At 38.7% G+C, this 22,174-nt stretch overlaps 1 protein-coding gene across 2 annotated transcripts in view; it reads right to left on the reverse strand.

Annotated features, from left to right (window-relative positions):
* Positions 1 to 22,174, reverse strand: part of Nmdar2 (glutamate ionotropic receptor NMDA type subunit 2) — a 545,795-nt gene that overhangs the window by 493,008 nt on the left and 30,613 nt on the right. For both annotated transcript variants that reach the window (XM_073976408.1, XM_073976409.1), the window contains exon 2: positions 19,274 to 19,804. The gene's annotated coding sequence lies outside the window, so the exon portion shown is untranslated. The remainder of the gene's footprint in view (positions 1 to 19,273; positions 19,805 to 22,174) is intronic.

The following is a 22,174-nucleotide window of genomic DNA, read 5'->3' on the forward strand; positions in this document are numbered from 1 at the left end:
TTTGCGTTGCTACAACAACAAAAATAACTCATATCGCAGTAGTACTGGATGCGACTAACACCTGAGGAGCTTTCACTATTCTCCCATATATAGCGTGTTTGGTGCCGCAAATACCTCAAATCGGCCGAAAATATATATGGGAGCTATATCCAAATCTGAACCGATTTCGATGTAAATTGGCACATTTATTTTCAGCCCGAATTCAGTCACATATTCCATATTTCATAAAAATCGGACGTATATAGCGTGTTTGGCGCCGCAAATACCTCAAATCGGTCGAAATATATATGAGAGCTATATCCAAATCTGAACCGATTTTCACCAATAGCAATAGCGTTCTTCATATGGCTAAAAAATTATATTACCCAATTTTCAGCGGAATCGGACAAAAAATGCGACCTGTACTTTGCGAACAAAAATACATGGACAGACGAACGGACATGCACAAATCGACTCAGAAAGTGATTATATGTATATTCCCAAAAGGAACTATGGGTCTATTTCGTTTCCTTTTGTATGTTGCATACAAATGCACAAATCCATAATACCCCTTACCACAGTGTGGTGTAGGGTATAAAAAAAACACAGACAAATCGAATTAAGTGGGAATATTTATTATCATTTGAAAGAACATACGATGACATTTATTTCTTGGAGATTATGTCTAATAAATATTGGCCTAGGCTACGTCTCAGATGGTCCATCGATTGAGTCCAATATTCAATAACTCGTTCAAGCTTTTCGACTGGTAACTGGCGAATGGGTGCCACCGTGGTGCAATGGTATGCACGCCCGCCTTGCACGCAGAAGGTCGGGGGTTCGATTCCCCGGCCAAGCAACATCAAACATTTTTCAATACCCCTCAGTAATGTTGGCGACATTTCCTGAGTATTTCAGCCTTGAAAAACTTCTCCATAAGTGGTGTCTTAAGACACGCCGTTCGGACTTGGCGATAAACAGTAGGTCCCATATCATTGAGCTAAATATGAATCGGGGTGCACTCATTGATATGTCCCGTATGGGATGTTGTGGAACAATGTTTTTTGTTAACTGGCGAATGGCTCGTGTGATGTTTTCCCCCAAGACCGGACTCGAAGCGGCTTTATCCGCATACAAATTTGACTTTACATATTCTCACCGAAAAAAGTCTAACGGAGTGATATCAGACAATCTTGGTGGTCAATCCACGGGTCCAAAACGTGCTGACCGAAGTGTTCTTTTCATAAATCCATTGATTGATACGATGTGTGGGAAGTGGCGCCGCACAGTGGTCCCACTCGTATGGAAAGGAGTGCCAAAAATAGTTCTAATCGAGCTACCGCCGCCGAATTTTAAACATAGTTTTATAACGAACCCAAAAGAGAGAAAACAAATTTTAGTGGATGAAGGTCCACATTTGGGTGTAGCCCCTATATAAAGGTACCGCCCGATTTTTTTATATTTTGACGATTTTAGCCAAATTTTCCAACCGATTTAGCTGAAATTTTGCATTTTCATTTCTGAGGAGACAACATGTTATATGTAATAATATATAATAATTGTTACACAAACATTCCGTAAGGGACAAGGGAGACTTCTTAACCCCGGTTCATATTAGCTCAATGAAATGGGACCTACAGTTTATCGCCGAGTCCGAACGGCGTGTCTAAGACACCACCTTTGTAGAAAAGTTGTACATACTCAGGAATTGTTGCCTAAATTACTGAGGGTTATTTTGCCACCATTTAAAAGTGTTGTGATGTTGCCTGGCCGAGGAATCGAACCCACGACCTTATGAGTGCAAGGCGTGTGTGCATTCCATTGCACCACAGTGGCGCCCATACCTCCTTGCAATAAATTTTCAATATAGGTCCACGTTTAGGTATAGCTACTATATATATGGACTCAATCGCTCCACTCATTCGGGTACCTCCAACACAAAATTTCGGGGAATTTCAGTTTAGGAGCAGCTCTCGAATCGCTTTGGTTTTTGTGGTAAAAACTTGTACTTGCTGCCCCCTATACGACGGTTCAAGTTTCATCAGGGGCAAGTCCATACTTCCTGAGAAAATAGCTTGAAAGTTGCAAAAAGTCCCTATGACACCGTGTGTAGTGGTTGGAGCGCAAGACAACCCTCTAACGAATCGGCCTATTCAGTCCAAAATTTTGCCTTCGTAATATTTTGTTCAAACATAGTTTAATTTCGAAGATAAGCCATATCGGTCCACTCCTTCAAGTACCTCTCCCACAAAAGTTAAAAAATGTTCGGAAAAATTGTGCGCACGATAACTCTTGAAGAGAGGGACCGATTTGGTACATTCTTAACACATCCTAATATATCTACCAGATATAGATCAGGTTCAAATATGGTCTATATTTGTCCACTCCTTCATGTACCTCCCACACAAAATTTCGGATAAGTTCACTTTAAGACCTGCTCTCAAATCACTTTGATTTTTGTTGAAACGATTTGCATTCGCTACCTCCATTACGACGGTAAAAGTTTTTTCAGGGGCAAGTCAATATTTCTTGGGAAAACAGCCCGAAAGGTGTAAAAACCGCCTATGTCACCATATGTGGAGGTCTGAGAGCACGATAACTCTCGAACTGTTCAACCGAGTTGGTCCAACATTTGGTCTTCGTGGTATTATATCCAAGCTTAGTTTCATCGGGTAATACCAGTCCTTCTCCCAAATATTTAAAAATTTCACTAAAATGCTAGGAAGATATCACTTGAATGGGGCAACCAATTTGGTCCAAACTTTGGATCTCCTAATATTTTGTCAAAATTTAGTTTAACTTCTAAAATGTTGCATATCGGTCCTCCCTAAGGGTACCTCCCCCACAAAAGTTCATCATTTGTGTCTTAGTGCAGTTAATTCCTAATCCACATTTTTGTCGGCAAGTTCAAATGTCCAAAAAGGGCCACAAAAAATCTGAAGAGACCTTAAATACATTCGATCTGTCCGTAGGTGAAAGTTGCACTTCACATTGGCTGAGGTTATACATATATCTGTCGACAAAGCCGACTCACACTTTTTTACTTGTTACAAAAAAGTTTCTCCTGTGACCCCATTTCCACTCTGGCAAGATGCAAGGTATCCCAGAAAAAAATCCTAAGCTTAGTCATGCTTGGGACGACATCCTCCTGAGGCCAGGACCAGAAAACCCGTTGAGACCTCGTGCCAATGTTTGGTTGCGCAGATAGCGGGCCCATTCACATCATCGTCCAACAAAGATGGTACTTAAGATTGTGCAGATCAATCTCACAATATGTAACAGAGGTACTAGCCGATATTTTGTATTTTCTCGGATAAATTTATGTGGTGTCAGGATGTCATTAATCTCACACTAGTATCGAAAACACTGAAAAGTCGCTTCGAATAACCTGTGGATCCATCTGATTGAATATGATCTAGAACATCATACAAAAAAACCTACGTTTACGATAGCAAAATAAAGGCTTTGGGCAGGTGAAGATACACGTCTGTATACACGAAGGATAACGTGTATAATTGTTAGAAGCGTCATAAACGCTTTCTTATGTTCCCTGGAGCCTTATCTTGGGTATATGAATGCGGTACTACTCCTTGAGAGTAGTTGTCCGCTAATCCACGGTTTAGACGCTAATGCAACCTCCTCTTTGTGGTTCTCGAAGATGACCAGTCATACATCTGGCCATCAGCAATGACGGCTTACCAGTTTAGTTGCAGATTAGTGAAGACTGGGGTATTAGTGACCATAGGCTCATTGAGATTATGGTCACGCCACGGGGATGGGCGCGGCCGAATGAGCGTTTCCGGGGTTGGATGGAACAAGACGTGAACTGGGACAATTATGCGAACAGTGTCAGGGAGGCAGCTATGCCATTAGCGGACTTCAGGACACTGACGTTAGATGACCATGTTAGCAAGATGACCATAGCAGACGCCGTCAGGTGAATACAAGTAAGGTCAAATGGTGGACCCGTGAGTTGGGTCTGATGCGGAGGGGAGTTGCACGCCTGAGGAAGCGTTTCCAAAGGGCACGACGAACCAATGCGGAAGATCTGGCTCAGCGTAAAGCCGAGTTCCTTGCTGCTCTTAGGATGTACAAGGACGAGCTATCTAGGAGTAAAGAAGACGATTGGAGGAGATTTATACAGGACAACAGGGATAATCCCTGGGGAAAGGTATACCGTGTGTGCCGACACGGTGGGTCTAAGTGTCAGGTTGACCTACAGGCGTTGCGTCTTGGGTCCATGTCGACAGCCTCGGGGAGGGCGGGAAACGTAGGAATTTTGCTGGGGTCTTTCTTCCCAAGGTCGGAGACTCATTCACCTCCCCCGTTGGGTGAGCCTCCGGACTTGGGGCGTAATGAAGTTGCGGCAGTATCTGCCGGATTAGAAATAGAAAATCGCCAGGTATCGATGGTATGGCCGGAAGGATGTGTAAAGCCATCTGGAAGGTCATGCCTGAGTATATTGAGTCCGTTCTTGGTGGTTAACCACGGGTACTTCCCGCGTGCGTGGAAGGAAGCTCGCGTCGTGGTACTCCTCAAGTCGCCTGATCGGGTAAGGAGTAATCCGCTCGTATCGGGGAATACGCCATTTCCCAGTGCTTGGAAAAGTGCTAGAGAGGATTATGGTGGCAAGGCTTGGGGAGTGCCGCGGCGTGAGTCCTTCACCGCATCATTTCGGCTTTGTCGAGGGTAGAGGTACGGTGGACGCGTGGCTTTAAGGGCGCATTTGACTTCCTATCGTGGGATAGCGTGCTCGCTAAGCTGTCTGAGGTCAGATGTCGGGAGTTTGTTCTCAGGTCGAGCTATTTCAGTGGACGTAGGGCTTGCGTCGTGGGAGCCAATGAGACAGTCTGGACAGATGTGGAGCGAGGCTGCCCTCAGGGGTCTATCTGTGGTCCATTTATTTGGAACCTCATGATGGATTCTCTGCTGCGGGAGTTAGCGACCACTTTCAAGATCTGTGCGTATGCAAATTATCTCCTCATCATGATCGAAGGTGAGAGACGTGTCGAACTGGAACGTCGTTCTGAGGAGGCCATGGGCATCGTGGGTGTCTGGAGTGACCGAGTGGGTGTTGAGGTGTCTAAGGAGAAGACTGAGATAATGCTGCTGAAAGGCAGGGACTGTTTGGAGTCCAACTGGTAGTGGTCATTGGCCACGAAGCCCGACCGTAGGCTTTATTCTGATACCGCGGGTGCCAGGTGCCTCCAGACCCTCGGATTTGGCCTGGCAGTTGGTTTTGGCCCCCTTGTGGGAGCATCACGGTGGCTGTAGTTAAGACCCAAATCGCGGGGAGAGTTTTGACTCTAGTGTGGAGTTGCACTTCAACCGGGTGCCTGACCCAAAGAAAGGCAGGAGTTAGATAGGCTCCGCTCCTAACCAAGGAGGCGATCACGTCCAAATACGTTTGAGCGAATTGTTACTCGTACTATCCGTGCGGGGGTGCTGGAAGACGCATTGTATTCACCCGGTGTTAAGAGCACTGTGGGGTAGGCCGCATGGCAGGTACCCACATTAAACACCACGACGTATGTTCCCAGTTTAGCACAGCAAACTTCACTAAGAATGCAAATGGAAAGCAGAACATTATTGTGTCGTTATACATGGCCAGCTCAACAGAAGCGAGATGGATACTAGTGAACATATCTGGAAAGACAATACCCATGAAATGTATAAGACATACTGCTACTGCAGATATAGAAAAAGATGTATCCATTCTTGAGAATTCCTTAGATACAGCTTTTTAAATATTAAAGCCAGACTAAGTAAAGTTATGGCAAAGGGATACTTTATCCTCACTTAAAAAAAATAACGGCACTTGACTGAAAAATTCTGCCGGAAAATTCGGTCGGAAATCAATACTGTCAAGCCACGTAATTCGAGGAACTCCACAGGAAGGGGTGATTTTGTCACCGCTGTTGCGCCTTGTCATCCTAATCAAACTTGACCACATGGGGATTACGGTGGGTGCTTTTGCGGACGAAGTGGTAATACTCGTATCTGGTTTTCGGTCAGAAAATGTATCTAAATGTGTCTTCAATCCGGCGATTTAAAAATATATGAAGCGTAGTGCAAACCAACTAACCATCGGACTCACAGGTGTGGATTTTATAAGAATATTTTTGCAAAGCTATTGAATTTAAAATTCATTTCTTTCTCTCTCTTTCTCTGCAGTTCTCAATGGGGTATCACATTTGTGTACCCACATATCAAAGAAATTACCACAATAAACGATTTATAAATGCTTCGAGCAGCACCCAGCCTCTTTTGCAGGTTAATTCCATAACTCAAAGCTGTGCCACAAAACATTTCCACTACGAGTACTTTCGAAATTAGAAATGCCATTTTCCACATACATGTTTCAGTATAAACTTTTTGCCACACAAATTACAGACAATTTCACAAAATCACAAAATACAAACAAAAAAAAAAAACTTCCACTCATCCGAACATGCAGACAAATGTATTTTATATGCAACTAAACAAAGGAACGACCATTTATTCGATGCTGTCGTTGGTGTTGTTGTTTTTGTTTTATAAATGAACAATTAAAAGTTTGTTTAAAAAATAACAACCCCTTGAAAGCCAATTAATATTTCACATGTTTAGTTTGGCGATAAACTTTCAAAGGAAGCATTTGGTGTTCGAGTGTAGGTGTGTGTGCGTGTCCATTGTTATGACGGACGTTTAGCTAAACTGAACTGAATACAAAAATAACAATAAAAATGGTAAAGTTTTTTCTCTGTGTTTGTGTGAGGACACAACGATACACTTAAATGCACATCCAAATGTGGGTCACAGCTACAATTGTTGTTTTGGTTTGTTTGAAAAAATGATAAACCACACATACATACAGAGAGATGTAAAGTACGAATGTTAAAGTTTGACCACCAGCCCGCCATACAGCTAACCAGTGTCCTAGTTACACTGGTTGAGGTCATGTCCATACCCAGTGTGTATGTGTGTACGTGAAATATGAATTTAAAATTTAAAACACTGAAATGTAAATTGTTGCCTTAGTGGATTTAGAAGTTTTGACTGAAAAAAAAAACGAGATTGGACAGAAATGCAAAAATGTATTTTAATTGCATAATAAAATAAATTTTTGCCGAAAATTAAAAAAAAATGTTTTCAAGTTCAAAGGTAGAGTTTTGTGATTTGTTTAATTTGTTGTGGTGAAAATGTACATTTGTTTTCTAATTGCATTTGTTTAATTTTGTAAACTAATTCATGCCTTGATGCGAGTCAAAACAAAAACTCCTACGGAGGATTTTTTAATTGAAGCATCCTACGGAGTTCTTCTGTTTTATAGAAGCCCCCTACCGAGGTCTTCGATTCTATAGAAGCCTCCTACGGAGGTCTTCTATTCTATAGAAGCCTCCTACTGAGGTCTTCTATTCTATAGAAGCCTCCTACTGAGGTCTTCTATTCTATAGAAGCCTCCTACGGAGGTCTTCTATTCTATAGAAGCCTCCTACGGAGGTCTTCTATTCTATAGAAGCCTCTTACGGAGGTCTTCTATTCTATAGAAGCCCCCTACGGAGGTCTTCTATTCTATAGAAGCCTCCTACGGAGGTCTTCTATTCTATAGAAGCCTCCAACGGAGGTCTTCTATTCTATAGAAGCCTCCAACGGAGGTCTTCTATTCTATAGAAGCCTCCTACGGAGGTCTTCTATTCTATAGAAGCCTCCTACGGAGGCCTTGATGCGAGTCAAAACAAAAACTCCTACGGAGGATTTTTTTATTGAAGCATCCTACGGAGTTCTTCTGTTTTATAGAAGCCCCCTACCGAGGTCTTCGATTCTATAGAAGCCTCCTACGGAGGTCTTCTATTCTATAGAAGCCTCCTACTGAGGTCTTCTATTCTATAGAAGCCTCCTACTGAGGTCTTCTATTCTATAGAAGCCTCCTACGGAGGTCTTCTATTCTATAGAAGCCTCTTACGGAGGTCTTCTATTCTATAGAAGCCCCCTACGGAGGTCTTCTATTCTATAGAAGCCTCCTACGGAGGTCTTCTATTCTATAGAAGCCTCCAACGGAGGTCTTCTATTCTATAGAAGCCTCCAACGGAGGTCTTCTATTCTATAGAAGCCTCCTACGGAGGTCTTCTATTCTATAGAAGCCTCCTACGGAGGTCTTCTATTCTATAGAAGCCTCCTACGGAGGTTTTCTATTCTATAGAAGCCTCCTACGGAGGTCTTCTATTCTATAGAAGCCTCCTACGGAGGTCTTCTATTCTATAGAAGCCTCCAACGGAGGTCTTCTATTCTATAGAAGCCTCCAACGGAGGTCTTCTATTCTATAGAAGCCTCCAACGGAGGTCTTCTATTCTATAGAAGCCTCCAACGGAGGTCTTCTATTCTATAGAAGCCTCCAACGGAGGTCTTCTATTCTATAGAAGCCTCCAACGGAGGTCTTCTATTCTATAGAAGCCTCCAACGGAGGTCTTCTATTCTATAGAAGCCTCCAACGGAGGTCTTCTATTCTATAGAAGCCTCCAACGGAGGTCTTCTATTCTATAGAAGCCTCCAACGGAGGTCTTCTATTCTATAGAAGCCTCTTACGGAGGTCTTATATTCTATGGAAGCCTCCTACGGAGGTCTTCTATTCTATAGAAGCCTCCTACGGAGGTCTTCTATTCTATAGAAGCCTCCTACGGAGGTCTTCTATTCTATAGAAGCCTCCTACGGAGGTCTTCTATTCTATAGAAGCCTCCTACGGAGGTCTTCTATTCTATAGAAGCCTCCTACGGAGGTCTTCTATTCTATAGAAGCCTCCTACGGAGGTCTTCTATTCTATAGAAGCCTCCTACGGAGGTCTTCTATTCTATAGAAGCCTCCTACGGAGGTCTTCTATTCTATAGAAGCCTCCTACGGAGGTCTTCTATTCTATAGAAGCCTCCAACGGAGGTCTTCTATTCTATAGAAGCCTCCTACGGAGGTCTTCTATTCTATAGAAGCCTCCTACGGAGGTCTTCTATTCTATAGAAGCCTCCTACGGAGGTCTTCTATTCTATAGAAGCCTCCAACGGAGGTCTTCTATTCTATAGAAGCCTCCAACGGAGGTCTTCTATTCTATAGAAGCCTCCAACGGAGGTCTTCTATTCTATAGAAGCCTCCAACGGAGGTCTTCTATTCTATAGAAGCCTCCAACGGAGGTCTTCTATTCTATAGAAGCCTCTTACGGAGGTCTTCTATTCTATGGAAGCCTCCTACGGAGGTCTTCTATTCTATAGAAGCCTCCTACGGAGGTCTTCTATTCTATAGAAGCCTCCTACGGAGGTCCTCTATTCTATAGAAGCCTCCTACGGAGGTCTTCTATTCTATAGAAGCCTCCAACGGAGGTCTTCTATTCTATAGAAGCCTCCAACGGAGGTCTTCTATTCTATAGAAGCCTCCAACGGAGGTCTTCTATTCTATAGAAGCCTCCAACGGAGGTCTTCTATTCTATAGAAGCCTCCTACGGAGGTCTTCTATTCTATGGAAGCCTCCTACGGAGGTCTTCTATTCTATAGAAGCCTCCTACGGAGGTCTATTCTATAGAAGCCCCCTACGGAGGTCTTCTATTCTATAGAAGCCTCCTACGGAGGTCTTCTATTCTATAGAAGCCTCCAACGGAGGTCTTCTATTCTATAGAAGCCTCCAACGGAGGTCTTCTATTCTATAGAAGCCTCCAACGGAGGTCTTCTATTCTATAGAAGCCTCCAACGGAGGTCTTCTATTCTATAGAAGCCTCCAACGGAGGTCTTCTATTCTATAGAAGCCTCCTACGGAAATGTTCTATTCTATAGAAGCCTCCTACGTTGGTTTTCTATTCTATAGAAGCCTCCTACGGTTGTCTTCTATTCTATAGAAGCCTCCTACGGAGGTCTTCTATTCTATAGAAGCCTCCTACGGAGGTCTTCTATTCTATAGAAGCCTCCTACGGAGGTCTTCTATTCTATAGTAGCCTCCTACAGAGGTATTCTGTTCTATACAAGCCTCCTACGGAGGTCTTCTGTTTTATAGAAGCCTCCTACGGAGGTATTCTATTCTATAGAAGCCTCCTACGGAGGTATTATATTCTATAGAAGCCTCCTACGGAGGTCTTCTATTCTATAGAAACCTCCTACGGAGGTCTTCTATTCTATAGAAGCCTCCTACGGAGGTCCTTTATTCTATAGAAGCCTCCTACGGAGGTCTTCTATTCTATAGAAGCCTCCTAAGTGGGCCTTCTATTCTATAGAAGCCTCATAAGGATGCCTTCTATTCTATAGAAGCCTCCTACGGAGGTCTTCTATTCTATAGAAGCCTCCTACGGAGGTCTTCCATTCTGTAGAAGCCTCCAAAGGATGCCTTCTAATCTATAGAAGCCTAGTAATTAGGTCTTCTATTCTATAGAAACCTCCTAAGGATGCATTATATTCTATAGAAGCCTAGTATGGAGGTCTTCTATTCTATAGAAGCCTCCTAAGGAGGCCTTCTATTCTAGGCCTTATTCTAAAGAAGCCTCCTACGGGGGTCTTCTATTCTATAGAAGCCTCCTACGGAGGTCTTATATTCTATAGATTAATAGATCTTCAATTCTATAGAAGCCTCCTAAGGATGCATTATATTCTATAGAAGCCTAGTATGGAGGTCTTCTATTCTATAGAAGCCTCCTAAGGAGGCCTTCTATTCTATAGAAGCCTCCTAAGGAGGCCTTCCATTCTAGCCCTTATTCTAAAGAAGCCTCTTACGGGGGTCTTCTATTCTATAGAAGCCTCCTACGGAGGTCTTCTATTCTAGGCCTTATTCTATAGAAGCCTCCTATGGGGGTCTTCTATTCTATAGAAGCCTCCTACGGAGGTCTTCTATTCTATAGAAGCCTCCTATGGAGGTCTTCTATTCTATAGAAGCCTCCTACGGAGGTCTTCTATTCTATAGAAGCCTCCTACGGAGGTCTTCTATTCTATAGAAGCCTCCTACGGAGGTCTTCTATTCTACAGAAGCCTCCTACGGAGGTCTTCTATTCTATAGAAGCCTCCTACGGAGGTCTTCTATTCTACAGAAGCCTCCTACGGAGGTCTTCTATTCTATAGAAGCCTCCTACGGAGGTCTTCTATTCTATAGAAGCCTCCTACGGAGGTCTTCTATTCTAGGCCTTATTCTATAGAAGCCTCCAACGGGGGTCTTCTATTCTATAGAAGCCTCCTAAGGAGGCCTTTTACTCTATAGAAGCCTCCTGCGGAGGCCTTCTATTGCATAGAAGCCTGGTGTAAAAAATCCACGCCTATGGCTTTTCTTGAAAAAATCTTTGTTTCGGTATACCTAGCATAACATGTCTTTTTTAATTTGCCTCATAGATCTAACCATGGTAATGGTATTTTTTATGCTGTAACATTTGTTAGTTTAAATTTTAGTTTGCCTATAAATTAGGATAACCATATGCAAAACAGATTCCTTAATGTTCCTTTGCCTTAAATGTACCATAAAAAGAACTTCATGGCCTTTTACCAAATGGGCATTTAGCAAAAAAATTTAAAATGCAAATGTTAATGACTGCTGTTTTTCGTTGATCCTGAAAAACGGATAAAGTTAAAATTATACTTTTTTCTCCTGTATCTAAAAATACATTCTAGCTTTTGTGCCTTATTTTTGGTTAGTGGTCAACCATGATTTCTATAAAACAAAAACAACAATCTTACATGCTTTCTACCAAACAGAGATAGGAGTTTTTTTGTTTACTTTCTAGCCAACATTAACATTAATTTGTTTTTTTTTTTTGCTTATCTGTGGCCACTGCCTCGGTATGTCGGGAATGTGGTTAAATGCTTCTCTACTTTCCTTTTTTCTCGGAATTTTTTTGTAATAAAAATTCCTCTGTTGTTGCTACCAAGAAAAACAAAAACAAAGAAGACCTGAGTAAAACTTTAAACACTTTATTGTGCCTCAGGTAATAATGGTTTTTGCAGCAGCATTGTTTAGTTTTTCTTCAAAGTTCCATTCCATTGTTGTTGTGTAGCACTTAAGGAGGACAATAGAAATTGTTTAAGTATAAAAATATGAAGACTATTATCATTCCATTTAAGCTCATGGAAGGCAATAAAACTAAATCGCATCACAGGAAAAACAAAACTTGAGGGCTTTTTTTATTCTTCTTATAAGTAGTTCCAGTGAATTTGCCCATTGTTAAGGTCAGGAGAAGATTGTTAACGTCATTCGTTAGTAAAAGTTAAAAAGACAATAAAATGTATTTGAAAGAATATAACAATTATTTTTGAAGTAAACAAGTTAAAACGTTTCTCAGAAATTAGATAATATTACTTAAATTTATATTTAACTTAGAAATGTGGGAGTTCCTTCTAGAAGGCAAGCTAAAGTACTCTCAAACTATGATTGAACACTTGACCTTTCTTAACTCGAACACCCTAATCATTGCACCACTGTGACACGCCAAATCCATGGTATTTTATTAAAATGTATTTTGCTGATGATACCTGTTTTTGTACATACATATCTAACAACATATTCAATTCCCATAATTTCAATAAATTTCAAATTGTTATAAAATCCCTAAACATCAGCTTCATCATGAACGTCAGATGTGCTTGCTGCCTCGTTAGAGTTCCTTTAGCCCTGACATCGTCGTCAATCATCAGCGTTGGTGAATTGGAGCGTATGAGTAATAGTATTTTCATAATTTTTGCTTCATTTGTTGGCGTAACTCTATTGTATCCCCCTACCCGCCCTACCCTTTCTGATTGTTATGCCCCACCACCATTTCCATATTTGTGAACATAATTTTCTAGCAAATGTTTATAACTTGTAATAAAATAAATGTTTATAACTGTATGTTTGGTGGTAATATGTACTTTAGTTTGTTGTTTTTTACACACCGCTGTTGGTAATGTGTGTCAAGTGTTAGTTACGCATACATATAGTGTTTATGTACTCTATACACGCACACATACACACACAAACCAACCATTTTAAGTTAACTGCTAATGATTTTGTTTAAATATTGGCAACCAGCACCCATATGGGACCCCCATTAATAGTTTAATGCATTTTATACGGTTCATGGCTCAACTGCACACACAAAAAATGAAACAAGAACGCTAATAGAATTTTAACAATGATGGGAAAATGTAGTGAAGTAGAAAAAAAAAAAACACTAAGCTACAAAAACGGGTAACAGTCCATTGAAATTTAAAACAAGTGAAATAGCGATAAGTTGAAAACTTGTATACCCTCCACCATGAAATATTCTGAAATATTTCGGTTACAAAAGTACCAATGTCTATAATTTGTGGTAGAGAAGTTTTCTGACCCCTGGAAATCCTAATTACAAATTAGAGCAAATTTGGGCAAAAAATTTACATAAAAACTTCAAAAACCCCGAAACGGGAGGTAGCCACAATTTTAAGTGGATGAGTTTTTTGATCACTGACAACCACAAATACCTAATTTTATTTAATTCAGTCATCTAAAAACTTAAAAATAGCTGAAATATATATTTTGTTTGGGATGACGACTTCTATTTTGTTTTTCAAAATAGTCAGGCTTAATCCCATAGTCGTTGTTTTAATATTTTATTAAAACAACTTTAATTTATTAGTGGGAAAAAATTGGCGATGTTTACCAAGGGGTAAGGCAGGGAATACTATAGTTTCAGATCTCGCCACAGATCTTCATCAGTTCCCTTATTTCTTGTTTTTCAACAAGAAACTTTTTATACCCAAGTGTCCATTTAACCCTCTAAATATTATCCGATCGCCATCTCAAATTGCAAGCTTCTCCTTTGTGATATACTCTTACCTTATTTAAAATTACGCGTTGATCGGACTATTATTGAGACCTACAGAGCCGCTAGAAAATTGGATAAGTATTATGTTTTTGGTTCATTTCACCCGCTAAATATTTCACGATCATCACCAATAAGAATAGGGATCTATTCTGATCTGAACCCGACCTCCATACAAAATTTCGTGACGATCGGTCCATAATTGCGGCCTGGAGCGTGTTTACAATTTATAATGGACAGACGGACGGACGGACACACATCTCCAAATCGCTTTATCTCGTCGAGATATGAAGATTGGTATACCACATTGGGGGTCTCCGACGAATATTTCGCGGTGTTACACGAATTTTTACCAAAACAAACTTATAATACCCTTTTCCACATTGTGGTATAGGGCAGGGGTGCTCAGAATAGTTTGTGTATTAGTAGTGTTAAGACACTCTCCCCATTACTAAGCAATAGCAAATGAGAAATAAAGAGAGAATACGTGTTGTTTGTTTTTACGCTACCGTAAGGAAGTGATCACCATAGGTATATGGTATAAAAATTGTAGCCAAGACAGTGATTAAGAACTCTCTAATACATCGCAAAAGCATAGGAACCCTCTGCCAGGCAGTTTTTGACTTGAGAAGCTGCAGACTTCAAATCGCCCGGCCTATTAGTTACCGAGTTGCAATATAGATTATCTGTGATATAATTTAAGTTGTCTTTTATTAAATATGTGTTGCTATTCATTGTGCAATTTGAAGAAAACCTTCATGTAAATTTACGAATCAAATTTTGGCTTTAAACTCCAATTACTAGGATATTGTAAGGAGCACACTCACAAGATATATACGAGATATACACGTAAAATCACGAGCTTTTTAATCCTATTATGAGTTTGGAATATTATCTTGTTGCGCGTCCGGATTATTAAAAAAATCAAAAAAAAACCGAAATTCCGGCTTCAAAATGTCAGCATCAATTTAAGTGGATGCAGTGAATACATCGAAAAATTATACTCTAATATCGTGTTGTCCATGGATTATTCTGTGATTCTTTCTTTGGGCATAGGTGTATAAAATGTAAGGTTAAGCCAGAAATCGGAAGGGAACATAAAAAAACTTGTTGACTTCAACCCATGTTTACCCCTTTTTTCTACATTGATGCCAACACAGCTTCCACGTAAACTTTAATGGTCGACATTATGGGATCCCTCCTAAGCCACTTGATTTTAAAGAATTTCTGTCATTTTTGTTTTTTTCAAAATAGTCTGGCTTAATCCCATTGTTGTTGTTTTAATATTTTAAAACAACTATTTTATTAGTGGAAAAAATTTGGCATTGTTCGCCAAGGGGTAAGGCAGGGAATACTATAGTTTCGATCCACGCCACTGGATCTCATCAGTTCCCTTGTTTCTTGTTTGTGGATATTCTCCACCGAAGTTATTTTTCAATAACTTCTTCAACAAGAAACTTTTTATACCCAAACATCAATCGTCAGCTCGAAGTATAAAGGTAAGCAAAGAAAAAGGTTCAATGAGAAGTTTTTCCTTGGCAACCCCATACAACTCCGACGAAAGTGTCTGCGAAAACAATTCAAACCTCTTCCACTTGTATGTGTCGTCGAATTTTGACGAATGCACACACCAAAATTTGGTTGGTCTGCTTTACAGCAAAAACAACACACGTCGTGCCAGTGTCTTCAATTTGAAGCATTGTGGCGTTTTTTTTATTGGGATAGCGTTTGCAATTTTGTTTTTTCATACGTCCGAAATAGACCACAAAGTTTTAAAACCTCTTAAAAACATAATTATACCCTCAGCATTTATGCTAACGAGGGTATATCAGTAAATATCAAAAAAATTTAGTTTCCATGAAGCCAAGGTTTCCACTATTATAATACGCGAACTATTGCAATTTACCAGTAACTATGACCATGGCTAGATCAATTCAAGTGTTTTTGAACAAAGCTCAAAAATTTGGCAAAATAATTTAATTTGCGTGGAAGTTATGACCGCGTGAATGAATAAAAATAGGAAAAAAACGTTGAAGCTAACGAGTTTTTTTCGTTACTATTTGATTGCTGATTAAACCGTTCAAATGACGGACATATGTCCAAAGTAAAAGTAGAAGAATACAAAATGAAGATTGACTTTCTAATGTATCACTATTCAAAATTTCCTCTGCATCTACCTTTTATGGATGCTGTCATTTTGAAGCCGGATTTTAGGTGTTTTTCGTATTTTTAATTTAACTGGAAAGCGCATTCGAGCATTTCAAAAAAAAAAAAAAATAAATAAATAAATAAATAAAAGGATTAAAGTACTCGCGAATACTCATAATTTGATATGTATGTTGGCTATGTAGCCCACACAGCAGCAGAGTAATCTACTGTCAAAGGACAAAATAAAGTGCGATATTTTTTCTAAAAAACCTATTTTTTGGGTACAGTATTTACAATATCCTTTTGAGTGTGCTGGTAACCCGCGATATTTTAGTTTTTCGGCGGTCCGGATCATATAAATCATAGATCGTGAAAATTCATCCACTAGAACGGCGAAAACAGCAACTGCAGAAACCGAAAAATGAGCGAAAAGTGTTTTTGAAAATATCGCGGATTTAGTCACATTTTCTTTGGATCGTTTCCTTGTCAATGAAGAAACTGAAACATCATTCGCGGTTTTTGCGAAAACAGCGGTTTAAAAAATTTAGTGGCAAGGGAGCTGTATCCGATTTAACCCAAAAATATTGTGTGATGCTACATCCACGGTTCTTGATGGATTTGATCGAAATAGGATTAGATCGATGTATTTTTCCACGGTTGGTAGTGAAATTGGATGCGCATAAAAAGTGTATGCACTTTGTGCAAATTATAAGCGTTCTACAGATTGTTGCACACTAAACTGCAGACGACCCTACATCTTAGCGGCCAAAGTAAATCCTGACAAATGTGTACAAATTAAAAGAGAAGAATTCGCCGTGTTGATAAACCGCATGCGCATCAAGCGATTTTGAGGATTTCGCGATTTACACGCATTTCAAATGATACAGTTTTATTTGAAGATTATACCGCATTCAAAGGAACCCAACATTTATTTGAACGTTACCCATATCTTCCGCTAGATGTAAGCGTGTACTCGAGAAGTGATTAGAATAAAAAAGTGATGTTTTGCGTGAAATTTAACTGAAATTGGAGAATAACCCCGACCTAATTTTCTTCAACTAACTCACAAAAAAATTTGAAAAATATTTTCTCATACAAAAATTGTATAACTTCCCTCAATATAATTCTTTTTGTTTTGGTAAAATGTGCAAACCGCTAAACCTATTTCTATATTTTTGGTTTCATTTGAATCGTCGCGATATTTAGATTACGTACATATTTTTTAAATATTTGTCCGATGCATAAACAGCTTAAATTTTATTAAAACAAGTTGCAAGCACGGATTTTTTTATTATTTCTTTATTTCCGCGAAAATTTAAAACTTGTTCACTAATGTTATGGGACCTCAGTAATCATATAGTACGTAGGAAGCCCTTAATTAACAATGTTTCGCAATATAATGAGTAGCGTTGTTTTAAGATTTATTTCTTATTATCAGAATTAAAACCGCCAACAAACCAAAATTAGTATAACGAACAGCTGTGAGAATCGGAATTTTTCCCAATCTATGTACCAAAAATCTTTCATGTAGCTTAACATTTTTTTTTTAATTTTTTTTATGGAAAACTAAAAAATTTTGATATTTACTCATATACACTATCATACGGGCAAAATGTGCCTCATCGAAATTATGGTTTTAGACCTCAAGTATGTTTGGACGAAATCCGTTTCAGACAATTTGGAGTTGATTTAGCCATGCCCGTCCGTTTGCCTGTCTGTCTGTCTTGCTGGAGCGCACGACAACTCTCGAATGGATCAACCGATTCAGTCCAAAATTTGGCTTTCATAATATTTTGTCCAAACTTAGTTAAAGTTCGAAGATGGTTTTTATCGGTCTACTCCTTCCGGTACCTCCCCCACAAAAGTTCGGAAAATTTGTGCGAACTATAACTCTTGAAGGGTGTAACCGATTTGGTTCATACTTTGCACATCCTGAAATTTCTACCACACTTAAATTAGTTTCCAATATGGACTCAATCGGTCCACTTCTTCATGTACCACCAACACAAAATTTCGGAAAGGTTCAGTTTAGTACCTGTACTCGAATCGCTTTGATTTTTGTTGTAACAACTTGTATTCACTACCCCCCACACGACGGTATAAGTTTTATCAGGGGCAAGTCCATACTTCCTGAGAAAATACCCTGAAAGGTGCAAAAAACCCTATGACACCATGCGTAATGGTGGGAGAGCAACATAACTCTCGAACTGATCTGCCTATTCGATCCAAAATTTGTCCAAACTTATTTTAAGTTCGAAGATAAGCCATATCGGTCCACTCCTTTAGGTACCTCAGCCACAAAAGTTCAAAAATATTAGGAAAAATTGGTCGCACGATAACTCTTGAAGGGAGTGACCGATTTGGTCCATACTTTACACACCCTAATATATCTACCAGACGTATATCAGGTTTGAATATGGATTATATTTGTCTACCTCTTCGGGTACCTTCCACACAAAATTTCGAATAAGTTCACTTTAAGACCTGCTCTCGAATCACTTTGATTTCTGTTGAAGCAACTTGCATTCATTACCTCAATTACGACGGAAAAAGTTTTCTCAGGAGCAAGGCCATACTTCTTGAGAAAACTGCCCGAAAAGTGTAAAAACCCCTATGGCACCATATGTAGTCGCTGGGAGTACTATAACCCTCGAACTGATTTTGCCTTCGTCATATTCTATCCAAACTTATTTTCAGTTCGAAGATCGACAATACCGATCACACAACTTGCGGTACTTACCTACCCCACAAAAGTTCAACATTTGTCTCTAAGTGCAGTTTAGGGTCTGTTCGAAGATCCTTTGGAAATGTATACCGATGCTGTTCGTTGTGGTCCTGTTTACAGCCATATTGTGTTTTCCGTGGACAAGTCCATGCTTCCTGGCATACTGGTCCAAAAGTTATACAGTGACCCACTGAAATGACTAGTGGACCCGATATCTATCAAAAATATATGACTCAAAAATAAGATCCACTTCCATAATGGACTTGGTTTGTTCCTTTCTTTAAGTACCTCCTTCGCAACACTTTTGAACTTCAATCCTAATCCACATTTTTGTCGGCTAGTTTAAATGTCCTAAAAAGGCCACAAAATTCTGAAAAGACCCTAAATACATTCTATCTGTTCGCAGATGATAGTTTCAATTCACAAAGACTGTCGGCAAAGCCGACTGATACTTTTTACTTGTTGTTGAGGAAAACGATTTTGGTTTCGTAGACGGTACTCGATTCGATATTGTCAAAAAATTAAAGTTTCATTTACACAGGCTGAGGGTATATCTCTGTTATCAAAGCCAACATATATTTTTTACTTGATCTATAACGACCCGAATTTTCCCCAAAAAAATGCTCATTTTATTGTTTAAAAAAATATATCCTTACCTCTTTTCCAGTACTGTTCGTAGTCTAGTGTTGCTAATAGCAGGACATTTTAGATGTAACCAAAAAAGTGCGTTGCCACGAGTCACAGTTGGTGTTGTTCAAATATTATGAGCATTTTTTTGCAGATACTTTCTTTTTTGTTTGTTCTGACTTCTTGATGGTTGGTGGCTGGCTAGGTTGTTAAATGGTAAATGTTGAATAGGTTTTTGCTTTATTTTTCGGTAGCCAGATGGCTGCGAGTCTTTTTATAATTTTAAGTTTTCTACGATTTCTTTAACACACACACACAAAGACATATGAATATATACATAAATACATACATATATCGTGTGTTTACTTTTTTATTTATTTAATTTTTGGTACTTGTTTTAAGGACGGTTGTTTTTAGACACACATACACGGACACATATAATATTTGTATATGTTACATTATTTAATATTTGTTATAACTTTCACTTTTTTTCTCTATTTGACTTTTTTATTTGATTTGGCTGCAATTTAACTTCCGAGTACAAGACGAAGAGGAAACAACTAAAAATGTAAAAAAATGAATTGGGTTATGTTATTATTATTTGGGAGCATGGCTTATATTTAGAAGCTGGTGTCACAACATTTTCAATATTTACTGATTTGTTGTTGTTTGTTGTTTTCGTTTTCCACATTGAACTATTCACGTCTTCACATTTTCGTTTTTAGTAGACTACAACTTTGAAGAACGTGCATAAAATTTTAAATTACAGATTTGTTCACAACGAAAGACCGACAGAGGGATTCTATTTGGTACTACAATGACCTTTTTTAGCAGCTGTTTTGGCTTCCCGGGCGTATACGTAACACACATATATGTGGATATGTTGCTTATACGCCCTGAAGGCAACTATGTACTCTGTTTATAGTTAGAGTAGTTTTGTTGCATCAATGTAATGTTGTTGTTGCTGTTATTTGCACTGTTGCTGCTGTTATTTCCATTCAACACCATGCATTTTCACACGCTCAATTTGTTGCTTTTCCACATTTATGATTCTCGTCGTTTGGAATTTTAAAAAGATTTTCAAATTTAGGTTTCTTTGTAGTTTTTTTGGTCATTGACTATAAAGTCAATATTTTTTGTAGTTTTTTTTAACGTAGTTGTTAGTTTTCAATTGCCTGCCAGTTTATACGGTTCTGCATAGAATTTTCTGCATTGCTTGCCAATGTTAGTTTTCTTTGCCAACAACATCAGAACAACAATTTTTGTTAGTTATTTCATTTTTCCACTTGGCAGGATATTGGATTGAAGAGTTCATTGTCTTGGTTTGTTTTTCTGTTCAAATATATGGGGGTTATGTTGTTGATTTAGGTTTTTGCCTTATTTTTTTAAGAAACAGATCAAGGCTTTGGTTTTGAAAAGAAAATAAAATATGCTGCTCAATTACGTTATTTATTTCTTATTTTTATAGCCCCCAGCACTATTCGAAAATACTTTATAAGTTTGTTTCTATGGCTTTGGCAAAGACATGCATATATGTATGTATGTATGTACGTACAGATGTATGGACATACGTATTGTTGAATGCAACATTTATTTGTATTTTTCACAATATTTTTTCCTGTTATCAAATCTCGAGCAAATATTTTTTGGGTTGTTATTTTCGTTTCCAATAAAAAAAGTTTTATGTTTTTTTTCAAAGCCAACCTCAAGGGGAAATAAAAAAGAAGTTATTTGGCTCAGTTATGAAGATCTATGAGCGAAACGAATAACATGTTACGACCAAATCATTGCTTAAGAAACCCCAAATTAAATTATAAATTTTCCACATCGAAAGAGAATAAAGTTATTTGTAAGACAGTGGGAAACTTCATATATCAAATAATAAATGTAAAGAACAAAAAAAAACCATAACCACAATAAAAAAAATTGTTTTAGACTTACGATATGATTGCAGAAAAGGATCTGGATATCGTCTGAGAATTAAACAATCTCATTGAGACTTCAGCAATAAGAAAACCAAGTATCCATCATTGAAAGCAAGCTTAATAGGTGATTTCACACAAAACCATGACCAAACAATAAAAACAAAAACAAAGACAAAGAAAAACCGTTCTAAGCGCCATGATCTGCGAATCTGCACTTGGAATGTACTTGAACAAGTCGACTTTGCCGACAGAGATATACCCTCCGACTATGTGAATTGAAATTTTCATCTAAGTACAGATCGAATATATTTAGGGTATTTTCAGAATTTTGTGGCCCTTTTTGGACATTTCAACTTGCCTTTGAACTTAGAAGTTAATCTAAATTTGGACTAAATATTAGAAGATCCCAAGTTTGGATCAAGTTGATTGGCTCGTCCAGGAGATATCGTGCATACCATTTTAGTGAAATTTTTTTAAGTACTGGGATGAAGTACCCGAAATTGTGGATCGGTATTGCGCATCTTCGAACTGAAATTAAATTTGGACAAAATAAGACGAAGGTCAAATTTTGAACCAAATCTGTTTAGGGGTGTTAACACCTTTCGGGCTGTTTTCTCAAGAAGTATGAATTTGCTCTTAAAAACTTTTACCGTCGTAAAGGATGCAGCGAATGCAAATTGGTTCAACAAAAATCAAAGTGATCACGGTGCGCCTTAACTAACTTTAAATAGAAGGTGCTTACATCTGGGAAGTTTTTGCGGAATTTTAAACTGCAATGTTCATAGATGAGAAAAATCAAAAAAACTAAAAAAATCGCCGGAGGAATTTTCAAATAAATCGAAGTTCACATTTTTATAGTTTTTTTTTTTTTGTTTCCACAATTTTGAAAATCACCAGTCCTATCGTAAATAAACCAAAGAAAATGTTGTAGCAGTGAAAATTCTCTACAAGATTAACTCTACTGGTATTTCCGTAGGTTTTACCATTTTTGAGATATAGAGGTTA

This window comes from Musca autumnalis, unplaced genomic scaffold (assembly GCF_047663935.1).
Source record: "Musca autumnalis isolate F117 unplaced genomic scaffold, ASM4766393v1 scaffold_3, whole genome shotgun sequence".
NCBI lineage: Eukaryota > Metazoa > Arthropoda > Insecta > Diptera > Muscidae > Musca > Musca autumnalis.